The following is a 12,058-nucleotide window of genomic DNA, read 5'->3' as shown; positions in this document are numbered from 1 at the left end:
TAGGGTAGGTGTCTAGGTTAAGGTGAGTTAGGGCTAACTCAAACTCCTCTATCCTAGGCTTCGTCTTGCGACAAATCTCCTTGGGTAGCTGATCCCACATACCCTTCATCTCCCTGAGGCGCTTCCTGTCAGACTTCTGCCAAGCCTGCCATGTCCTTTCACACTTGTCCTATAGGTACTTGGTCTACTTGAGTGCCTCGATCAGGTGACCCTAGTTGCGAACGGCCTTCTTCCTAAACTCCTCTGGCTCTTGAGTCATGGTCTTGTTCCGAGATTGGATCTTCAACATATCAATCCCCTTGGATCTCTCTCTGTCTCCTCTGTAGTTGAACTTGGTCTTCTTGTCGTCCAACTCTCTCTACAACTCCAAGACCTTGCTATCGAGGTAGCAGTTCCTATTGCCTAGGTCAGCAGCTTTGTCCTATAAGTTTGCGACCTCAGTTCTATGGACTTCTTCATGACGGTTGAGCTCGTCCTATAGCTTGGCAACTATCTCCAGTAGACTAGCTCGCTCCTATGCTCCCTGCGAGTCTCGCTCCTAGTACTCCCACTAAAGGGCCTGGTTTGGACGTCTCCTTTGCTCCAGCTGGGTCACGTACCTGTCCTGCTCCAGTAGGTGGATAGCTGAGACACAAAGGCATCTGTCCTCCTCGGCAAAGATAACTCTGCCGGCTGCGAAGCTCTGCTCACTAGGGGTAAGGCTGAGGTCGAGGGCCTAGGGAAGTAGACGGAACTCTATCGTCTTTAGGTGCTCGTAGTGGTCCCTTATCACTCTGCGAAGTGCCTTGTGTGAGATAGCTCACAGTCCCTCCTCGACTGTGTCCTCTATAGTCAACTCGGTGAAAGCTAGGACAGAAGGTAAGGTAGTGCTAGCTAGGAACTCGACTGAGGCGACAATCGGTCCTTTGATTCCTCCTTCCTGTGCTGGCTTCCCAGTGCAGGTGACCTTGACAAGCTTGTCGGGGACTCCTAACGTGACAAGAACTCGGTAGAGGGTCTGTGCAAAACCCCCGAGCTCACGTAGGTCAAAGATAAGCTTGGCGTGGTCCAGAGGTAGTGGTCCTAGAGGTGGCCAGTCGACGTTTGTTGCCATCTGTATATTTTAAGGAATCAGGCGTTAGCAGGTCAATAATAGATAAGCCTTGCATAAAAGTAAATGCAGGGCCGGTATATAACCGAAAGAAGGGCTGTTCACGTCCTATCCTATCGTCCATTTCTAAGGGTTTCGTCCTATGGTCAAGTCTGGCTCTGATACCAACTAAAGCGACCCCGATTTCCGTGAAGGGAAATCCACAGCGTCGAAGTGTAATAAGACCGTTGTAGATCATATTACCCAAATTCCAGTCAAATATCACATCCATACAATGATAATATAAGAGTATGAATAGTGCAGAATTACATAAATTATTACATCGCCGCATTGGTGGAATCAAAAGTAGCATTCATTTAGAACAGCTTGAAGATAAGATCGCCAAACTCAAGCATAGGCACGAACCCCTCATCCATCAAACTCCTTGGAGCTATACTCCTCAGCAGAACCTGTGTGCCAAAACTTATCAGTACGATTTGTACTGGCCACTCCCAACCCTATGAGCATTGCTTTATGGAAATTGGATGCAAGTTGGATATAATCAAAGAAACCTATAAGGCTGGGGTTTCCTATGCATTTAGCATATCATGTATATAATAGTATAGTCAAGTTTTTAACACCATTCCCACACACATTCCACCATATTCCCTTCCCAGAGCCAGGTTTTGATCCTAGGATCGATATACCACCATCTCCACACCATCACCATCCCATAACCATACCATCACTCAGTCGATAGGCCAACTCCCTCTCAGCACTGTCTCAAGGCCTGTAGCCCCTGGCTATGACCGACACTCTCTCACAGGGGAAGCAAAGAAGGACTCATCTCACTATCTAGTTTAAGCGAAACCTAGGAAAGGTCCATAGCCGACAAGTCGGCACATGTATCGATCGATCAACCAAACACTCTATAGAGGTTTTACATAACCACAAGATCTGTCTTCCTTGCTGACCATCGTCAATTGGGCTGATTCCGGCCGCTTGCTAGCCTAGGACAATGCCACTCTACCATTCAGCCCTGGTACACCCCAAGTCTATTTCGGGGTGGCTGAAACTATGAGTCATGAGCCAGGTCCACAAGGTCTCCATGAAATCTCAGAAGGCTATGGGGGAAATCCTCCACGCCCCGTACCTCCTTACACTATCCGCTATCAACCTAGCAGTAGTGGCAATATCCTACCAAGTAGTCTGGCCATCCCGCACCATATAGGGCGAGTGGTACATAAGGCTTCCCGGTGAATCTGAGTACTAGTAAGTCCTTAGGGATGACCAAGCCAGAATGTCTTCATCAGGGTTTCCATTTATCGTGCCACCACAGCACCTCCATCCCGGGCTCCTTCCATCATAGGTTCACACCTAGGACCACCTTGTATACCATTTACCCACCATAGGTATCCATTTCTAGGGGTGCCCAGGTAGCACCCCATGGCAAGACTTGCCCTAGGCTCGTCGTATACTCCAACTTGGTCGACTCAACCCTCACCCTCCACGCACCCAAATCACACAAGCAGCACTCTCCCCATAGTCCAGTTAACATTAGATTCCACCACGCATCAATGTAGTACAAGCGTAGTAGAAGTAATAAGTAATATAGAAGCAAGCGTGTGTCTAGCCTAATAGCATGGTGAGCAGGGGTAAGGTTGCATCAAGGTAAAGGCCATCAAGAAAGCATACTACCATATAGGTCCTATCACAGTGTGATTACAACTATAAAGTAAAGCAATAGCAGTTCTATATTAGCCATGCGTAATAGGTGCTATAAGATTGGGTGGGATGTGGCACCTTCAGTGTAGTCGTCTCCATACTCCTCATGGTACTCACGATCCTTGTCCGTCTAGTTCTCCTCCGAGTCTACAAATGATCGCATTATAGTCGTGTTAGCGACGTCTATAGAATAGCACAAAGAAGCAATGAAAATTCAAAAGAGCCAAATGTACTCAAACATGGGTTCATTGCGTAGAGCTCGATTTTAGATGAATTTTGGTCTTGGTTTCGTATTTTTCTGAGGTCATATGAATTAGTTATGAATTTCTGAAGTTTAAATCATTTCTGAAAATGGAAAAGGCCGAATTAATCCTAGGCTGACACGTGTCACGCTGTGACTGACGTCAGCGTCTCGGTTCTGAGCTGACAAGTGGGGTCTAGCTAACGTCAGCAACATCATCAGTTCTGACAAGTGGGCCCAGGGACTCTTGGGTCACTAACATGTGGGTCTGGTCAAAGTCAACATCAGTCAACGGTGAGTCAACGGTCAATGGTCAACGGTCAGGGTCTCTAACGTGTGGGGCCAGGGCTGCTCACGTCAGCAGCTAATGTCATCGTGACGTCAGCATGACATCACCCTGGCTGTGTTGGCTTCTGACGTGTGGGTCTCGTGTGATGTTAGCATGACATCAGCATCTGATAGGTGGGTCCAGAGTGTCCGTGCCACTGACATGTGGGGCCAGGTCAATGGTCAATGTTGACCGGTCAACGGTCAACATGGGTCGGGTCTCAAACGGGCTCTGGTGGGCTTGGGTTGGGCCGGTCCAGGCTGGACACGTGGCAAGCTGTGGCGCTACCACATCGTAGCCATGGGCCTCCATTGGGCTATGGTCTTCGGTGGGCTCAAGGCGGGGCTTCGGGCTTCTAGGTGGTCGGTAGGGGCTCCCCAGCGGCCACGGCGACATGGTGATGATGGCGAGGCACGTGGGTGAACTACGGGGCTCCAGCGGGGTGGTCACGGCATGGTCACGGGTGTGCACGTGGGTGCATGTGTTCCTAGAGGCCGGAGACGGCCCTGGCCTATGCGCTTCTGGTGTGGAGCGCCATGGCCAGCATGGTGCGGTCTGGTGGCGAGCAGGGGAATGACTGGGGGCTCACCGTTGGTGTCGACGGCGATAGGGTGGTGATGCAGTGGTGGTTCAAGGACGTGTAGCTCCGGAAGCCGTGCAGTGCCGTGCAGCGTCGTGGCATCGTCCTTGCTCCGGTGGCTTCGGAGGTGCTCCGTCGGCGCCTCCTTCTTCTTTCTCCCTCTCCCTTCCATCTTCCTCTCTTGGCTCTCTCTCTCTTGGCTCGAGTGTGCAGAGGGTGGCCACAAAGTGGCAGCGGGGCGTTGAGAGCTCAGGGCGCTAGGGCAACCGAGGCCGGGCTTTTATAGCCGAGCTCCAAGCTTCCATGGCAGACGGCAATCGATCAGTGGAGAGGCGTGCGATGCATCCAATGGTGGCGCGAGGTTGTGTGGGCGTGGCTCCAAGGAGACAGGGCCATGCCTTGGGCGTGACCCCCTAGCCCGCCCCTGCTAGTGCTGTCGGGGCTCGGTCGGAGAAGGGAATCGGCATGAGCGGTCGGGGTGTGGTGTGGAGAAGATGAACAGGAGGGCTGACATGCGGGGCCCGTGTGGCTGCGGCTGTGAGCGAAGGCGGGGAGGCGCATGGGCGTGAGAGGCGTGCGGGCTGGCTGCTGGGCCTGCGCGAGCTCGTGGGCTGGCCTGCTGCTGCGCGCTGGCGGAGCTGGCCGGTTGCTGGCTAGGCCGTGAAGCTAAGCAGGCCTGGGCCACAGTGAGGCTTCCTCCCTTTTCTTCTTTTTCTATTTTTCTTTTCTTCTCCTTTGTTTTGAATTCAAATTTGGTTTTGGAATTCAAATTAAAAATTGGTGCACCAAATTCATTGGGGTTTTAGATATGAGGCCCACAACATTCTTATATAAATATTAGGAATTTATTTAGCTATTTTGTATAGCAAAAATAGGTGTGGTTTTGTTATACAAAAATAGAATTAGTTTTTCTCTTTAAACCTTTATTCTTTGGTTTGAGTATTAATTATTTTATGGTTTATTACTTTATTGGAGTTGTTAGGCATATTCATAACTCAAATGGAAATCCAAATCACATTTTGAATTAACAATGTATGCAATACTTTATTTGTTAGTATTTAAATAAACATAGTTAACTAATGGCATGCCATGCTTATGTGTTGACTTGGGTTGGGGTTAGACCTAATGCATCTCTTAGGTTGGGTTTCTATACATGACACTCATCATCACATGGGAGTTCTAAGAAAAATTTTGTAGTTAGTATTTTTAGTGTATGGATTTTTGGATTGTTACAACAAATATATAGAACGGGTAGTACATGATGCACAAATAAATAAACTCCAGAAAAAAATCAGCAATGGTGATGAAATGGTGTATGCAGTTCGGTGATTAGTTGGCGTGAAAATATATTTATATTTAATATAAACTGCCCGACCAGTTAGTGTGTAGCTAAGTCTCCAGCCCTAGCTAGCCCATTGTCCATAACGTCGAGCGCGGAGCCTGTGCACGTGTAGGAGGAACATGTGTGACCAAGGAGCCGCTGCCGACCACCCATAACGCAGAGCGCGGAGCCCATAGCACGTGTAGGGAGGAGCCAGAGACAGGGCCATCTCTAGAGGCGTCCGAGCATCAACTGGACTGTTTAGGGGTTCAGAAAATCGTTTGGAGAGCAAATATGGAGATAACAGTTTGGAGAAATATTATGGCGATATACGGAGATTGGAGAATATTTAGAAGAATATTAAAGCGTGACTTAGCTTTGGATGGAGCGTCTGATCGGCGACGTATGGCATTATCTGGTCGGTGTTGACGGTGAACACCTAGTGGGCGGTGAGTTGTTGGTGAAGACAACCTCGGAGGTGGTTCCGAGATCGGATCTGCTGTCACAGGGGCTGGTGTACCAGCAATGAATCGTCGTCGTCGACCGACATGGATCTCCATGAGATTGACGACGAGAACGCGTTGTTGATTTGAGATCCATCTGGCTCACCATGGATCAAGCACACACCCCTACCTGGTGCGCCAACTATCGACAGAATATGCTCGGTAGTCCACCGAGGGGTATCCCGTGATGGTAGATTTGTCGGTGGGGGTACGCGTAATTAGGAACCAGATGGTGACACAAGGCGCAGAGACAGCGATTTAGACAGGTTTGGGTCATCTGATCGACGTAATACCCTACGTCCTGTGTCTTTGGTGTATTGTATTGATCTGTATGTAGATCTGATCTGATAGATCCTATCCGCTAGGGGACCCCTACCTCTCCTTATATACTCTGGAGGAGGTAGGGTTACAAGTAAAGTAGCCTATTTGGTACTATACAATGTCTTGCGGTGCACGTCGAGCAGCGCCGTGCACGCCTTAACCTTGTGGGCTAGGCCGCCCCTGGGGGCGCAGCCCATGTCTTGGGGGCCATACCCCCATAGGACAACTAAACTTTTATACTAAAAACACATGGATCGCACGATGAGATAACAATACTATAAAATTAAATACCAATGTTAAAGTTACAGTTAATCCAAAAAGCAAAGTTTATGAAATTAACAGTCACGGAGAGCGTGGCATCACAGGCTTACAAACTCTATTTTATAGACCTTTCCGTGATGCGCCTAAGATAATGTTTTATATCGGCAGGAAGAAATCTCCAATATCCATTTCTTTCATGCACCAATAAATCCACGAATAAGTTCCATCGCATCTCCATACTATCCTATACACAGGCTCGAGTATATATGTCAATATTAGTGCATGTCGCATGGGTGATACTGTGTCTCTTGAAAAATCTTCCACAAAAATTTAAAACAAAGTGTTATACTCATCGTATAAATATGTGTGGCTTTTAGTCTATTTCACGCAGACATATACTGTAGAATAAGGTATCCACTTAAGTGTCTGTGGCAAGATTCACGATCAACGATATATAGAAATAGTTAAATCGTAGGTATTATTATTGCAAGCTATAGTGACTCTGCGTTAGTTACCCATCTATGTCCTCTGCAATGTTTCCTTCCCGTCTAAATTTCCATTTGAAGACATCCTGATTCCATCCAGGAATATGTACATTCACTGTGTCCATGTACTGCAAGATAAATCCAAGAGTATACCTTGCATACATCAGCGCTAGTGTGTCTTTACACCAGTCTTCAATAGGTCTAGGATCAATCATGATAAGCATCTTCTCCTTCTGATCGCAAACATAAAGCATATACTTTCGAACGTACAGCCATGGCAAATGAAACTACAAACATGGTAGCATTTAGAATAGTATATAGGAAACAAGTAATAAAAGCAGGAGCAAGCGACTTACATATCTGCATTGTGCTAAGCTGTATTCCATATCCTCACATACACCAATCGCAGCAGCCATTTCTTTCTTAGTGTATTTTTTATGATATTCTGGCATTTTTGTTAAAGCACACATTTTCTGGCAGAGAAGGATATCGAGAGTTAGGATTAGTATAACTTGGCCTACTTTATACAATTAGGAGAACAACAAATAAGACAATATAATATAGCACGATAAGAATTTTAAAAATATGCTTACACAGAATCTTAGGTCCATGTGATGCTTTGTAATACTATTGTATTTTTTTCATTGTATTATACTCTCGGCTGCCTGAAAACAAACACCTAAGTTGAAATAGTTCTCAGAGATGTCTCGATTGTTCATTAACAACTCTTGTAGGTCCTTGACACTTAGTGCAATCATGGAGGGATGAAAGCCTTTCACCCAAGGATTTCTACAAAGCATTAGACACAGATGATGGTTTTCGTCATATAAGATAGCACACTATTATTAGTAAATAAAGTAATTAAAATAAGCATGTAGCTTACTTCAATGCCGCTTCATCCTAAATTGCCATGACGTAATCACACAATAACTCAGTCATCTCTTCCTTGTTCATTGGCATGTCTTTCATGGCCTTAAATGCCCAAAACTCATCAGGGTCTTGGTTGGCAAGGACTTTGTGGGGATTTATTCTGAGTTTGTATGTGTTGAGGGGTGCCCGTTTGAACCACTAAGCATTCGGCCTCTTCATAATATTTTCTCTTTTTCGTGGACACTTGATCAGCCATCTTTGGATTCTCTATTATGGCACAGTCGCTTGGGCTTCCAATATTTTCATCCCTATCAAGATATGGAGCACCCTTTCATTTGTTTAACTCTAACGATAACAAGATCACCGCAAGCTTCAATCTAAATTCTTTCATATCATCCTATACGATAGTATGGACCTAATTAATTATTAATTAAAAACCCACAGCTAATGCACACTCATAACTTGTGCTAAGATGCATAGTTTACCTGATTAAACTCATCTCACAAATCATTCCAAGTCCAATACTCCATAAAGTTTATTAAGAATAAACCACATGGAAAACTACATACAACATTAATAGAGGTTCAAGCTCACATTAGATCAAAAAGGCAAAGACACATAAAATTCAACTTATATGACATGCCATTATTTCTAACGTACCCATCTGTTTGTAATAATTTCCCACGGAAAATCTCCCTAACCGACCAGGTATCAACCTCAACATCTAGCCATTTGTGCTCTTTTGGGCCTGTCTCCTCCAATATGAAATCTATCTATTTCCGCAATCCAACTCGCTATTTGTTCATAGAAGAACGAATCAATCAACATTTCTAAAATATAAAATGTGTAGAAATAGCTGTGTTAGGAAATACCCACAATTTTATTGAGGTTAACACGTCCGAACATCTCGCCCAAAGAGTCTAGCACCTGAACCTCACATTTGACGGTGTTTATAACAGCAAGGTACCAATGTGTATTTGTAACATTTATTGGAAGGAACACCTATCAAATCAAACAATAAACATTTTGTTAGGCATAAAAAATTGATAATGAAAGACCAATAGATCATTTAAAAAAATACTACCATGTCATGCTTCAAGTAAGCTAGCACCCTTTGAACTAAACCAGGACGTTGTGCAGTGCCACGGTTAGGGTAATTGGCTTCAATGGTCTCATCCTTTTCTCCATCCCGCTTCATGATTGCAACTAAGCATGCAATTTCAAGATAGATTGTACCTCCTGGCCTCTTTTTCAAACCCTCCTGAGCCTTCAACAGTTTAATATAAGCATCTATGACATGCATACATTTCACCATTAGAGAGAAAGAGCATTGAAGTTGGTAATGTTTGATTGAGTATTATGACTTGCATCTGTTACCTCGTCAAACAGTATTCATATGGCTGAAAAAGACATTCCATGTGGTTTCTCAACACCAGAACATCATCTATGAGCACAAGCATAATTGAATCTGTCAAAAAAAGACATTCCATTTGTAACAGCAAGGTACCTAGGAATACTTGTCTGACGGGAGAACAAGGATGCTAACTGGTGAAGATGGAATTTTTTTGATAGATTCAATTATGGCTCTATCAGTATTGGTACAAGCATAATCTGAAAAAGAGGATTAAATTAAAGTATACAACAGTAGTTAGCAGTTTTTCTAGGTTAATCCATCAAAAAGAAAATATCAATACCTTCTGGGGCAACCGGTGAAGACATAGATTTTTTGGGTTTATTTTGTACGATTATGATTTCTAAAAGTCCTTGTTCTCCCATTGGATCTACCCTAGAAGTTGACAGGGCCTTTTTATCATGGGCCGTGCTAAAGCCCTGGTCAACTGGTAGAGCTTCGTGGGTAACTTCTGTACTCATGCTTTCTTGCAACCATCTAGAATCATCCATAGGCTCACTGGAATTTTCTGTTTGTACAATATCTTCTAAGGGGCCTCCATTTTCTTTTGAAACATTTGCATCTGAACTATCCATCGAGACCTAAAAGACGTACTTCATTATCAGTCTATCACATAAATCAGTGTATGAATAACCACACAGTAAAGAAAGTCTATCACATAAATCAGTATATGATCTAACCACATAGTAAAGAATGTATTTGAAGTCACACCCTGAGCCCCTGGCCTTTTGTCGTTAATTCTGCATTCCAAAGAATAAAAAGAAAAGAACAATAATTAGTAGGATAACATACAGAGTAATAATTCAAAGGTTTCTATATAACAGCCATATTCTGCATGTGTCTATATAACAGCCATATTTTGTTTATCCACGTGCGCGGAGGGCGCGTGCATTCTACTATTTTTTTTATTTCTTTCTTGCGCCATGGGAAACAAACTGATTGGGGGGAAGGCGGATAGCGGGCTGCCTAGAAACCATATCGGCAACTGAGAAACAAAAATTCAGTTACTAACTGGAATTGGTTATTTGGATGTTCTCTGAAAGCGTTGCTTTAAATAGCTTGCAGCTAGTATCATCCATAGCCGATTCGAGTTTGATAATATTTCTTTTTTCTGCTGCGTTCACTAGCTTGCTGCTAATTATTGTGTTCAATTTTTTTGGCATGCAAGTTCAGATTTGCATATATTGATGTACTCTAGCAGTATAGGGTGCATTAAAATTCAAAGTTTTATCTATGTTGTATGGTAACTGTCAAGGCTGCAGCCCTATAAGGATTATGGGCAATGAACCAAATTTGCAAAAAAATACTATGCTAGAAACCATGTTTGTTTATGTTCTGAACATTGGTTTCCTCAACTATTCTTATGGCAGTTACATTTTGACATCAAATTCTCTATCATATTTAATGGTGCTGCTTGTTGATAGATACTGCATCGTATTATGTGTATACCTTATTAAGTTTTAAGTTAATCTCTGTACTGATCCTTGTTTGCTCTTGCCGATTAAAAATATATGCATGTGTTTCAGCTCATATATATGTAGCTATATAGCAGCAGTTCATTTCGGTTTGGTATAGCAGCAGTTCAGTTCGGTTTTGAGTATTTTTTCACTCTTCCAATTAGCAAGTATTGAAAATAATCATTTTCCTTGTTGCCTTGCTTGTGCCGATGCGCAGGAAAGTAAATAAAGAGCAGAAAAAGGGATGGTGGTGGTCACCTGGATGCGTTCACCGCTTGGATGAGCAGAAAGTATTTTTATGCAGTCCGCAGTCCTCCTCGAGGGAACAACAAGACGGCGAAGGTGATGGCGGTAGGCGACGCGCTATGGCGAAGCACAGTCGGTGCGTGAGGGAGGGCACGAGGGCGGAGGCCGATGTGAGCGAGGGCGAGCTCAGCTGGCGAGGGTGGTGTGGCAGAACCGCCCGAAATAACACGCTTACGGAGGTGCTCGTCTTTCACCAGACACTAAGCACCCCGAAAGCAAGCTACAGCGGGCGGTATCCGTCGGGCACACCCCAAGGGAGAACCCAAAAGATGCACATTTTTCCCAAGGATCCAATAATGAGAATGAGTTACAATACTTATTCATTTCATACATCAGAGTTTCTTAAAAGTACATTATTACAATACCAAATATCAGAGTGTGGAATGATAAAAAGCAGAATTTAAAATAAACATCTAGCGATAAGAACGAGGATCCGTCTGAGCCCACCAGAGGAATCCTCCACATAAAGGTACATGCATCACCTGCAACAGGGGTAAATAAACCCTGAGTATACAACGTACTCGCAAGACTTATTCGACTAGTGGGAATAATTTTTTTGACACCAAGGAATATGGGAAGCTTTATGGTTTGCTAGTTTATTTTAGCAGAAAGCAATACTAATAGTGAGTCCTTATTTATGTTATTATTATCAGCCATATTAAGTTATATCTAGCTAGTCTATATAAGCACCTGTTCTACTTTCAAACAAGTGTTGAGCAATCAGTTCCATTTCTTCTTTCAACTTTCAGTTCTTACTACGATGCTAAACCACAAACAAGCCGTACCGGATTTCCTGATGATTCGTGAATCAATGTGCCTAGCTGGGTGCCCTAAAGACACATGCCCCGCTTGTACCCCAGGCACAAGTAGGACCAACCCATCACTCTCCTGTCCTAGGTGTCTAGGTCTCCATCTAAACTTGGACTCTAAGCCCCCACTCCTAAGTCTTGGACTCAGTGCGGTGCAAGGACCTCCACCATCTCCGCCTCCAATCAGTCGGTCCAGAAAGAGCTGGATCCACGACAAGAGAGCAACAAGCCTTCCTTGCACCCATACCCAAATATGTGCTCAGGACAATAGATCTGTGACTTACCTAGAGCCATATGCAACGACTGGTCCTTAATCGACACAGACAGGGAAAAAGTGTAACCGAGCTATGCCCTATTGGCCATAGGACACA

The 12,058-nt window shown here is 44.4% G+C and overlaps 1 pseudogene; it reads right to left on the bottom strand.

The window, feature by feature from the left end:
- Positions 1–6,860: 6,860 nt before the first annotated feature.
- Positions 6,861–9,576, bottom strand: LOC136491701 (uncharacterized; annotated as a pseudogene).
- Between the last annotated feature and the right edge of the window lie 2,482 nt (positions 9,577–12,058).

This window comes from Miscanthus floridulus, chromosome 11 (genome assembly GCF_019320115.1).
Source record: "Miscanthus floridulus cultivar M001 chromosome 11, ASM1932011v1, whole genome shotgun sequence".
NCBI classification, from domain to species: domain Eukaryota; kingdom Viridiplantae; phylum Streptophyta; class Magnoliopsida; order Poales; family Poaceae; genus Miscanthus; species Miscanthus floridulus.
This window is presented reverse-complemented; position numbering and strand designations above follow the sequence as displayed.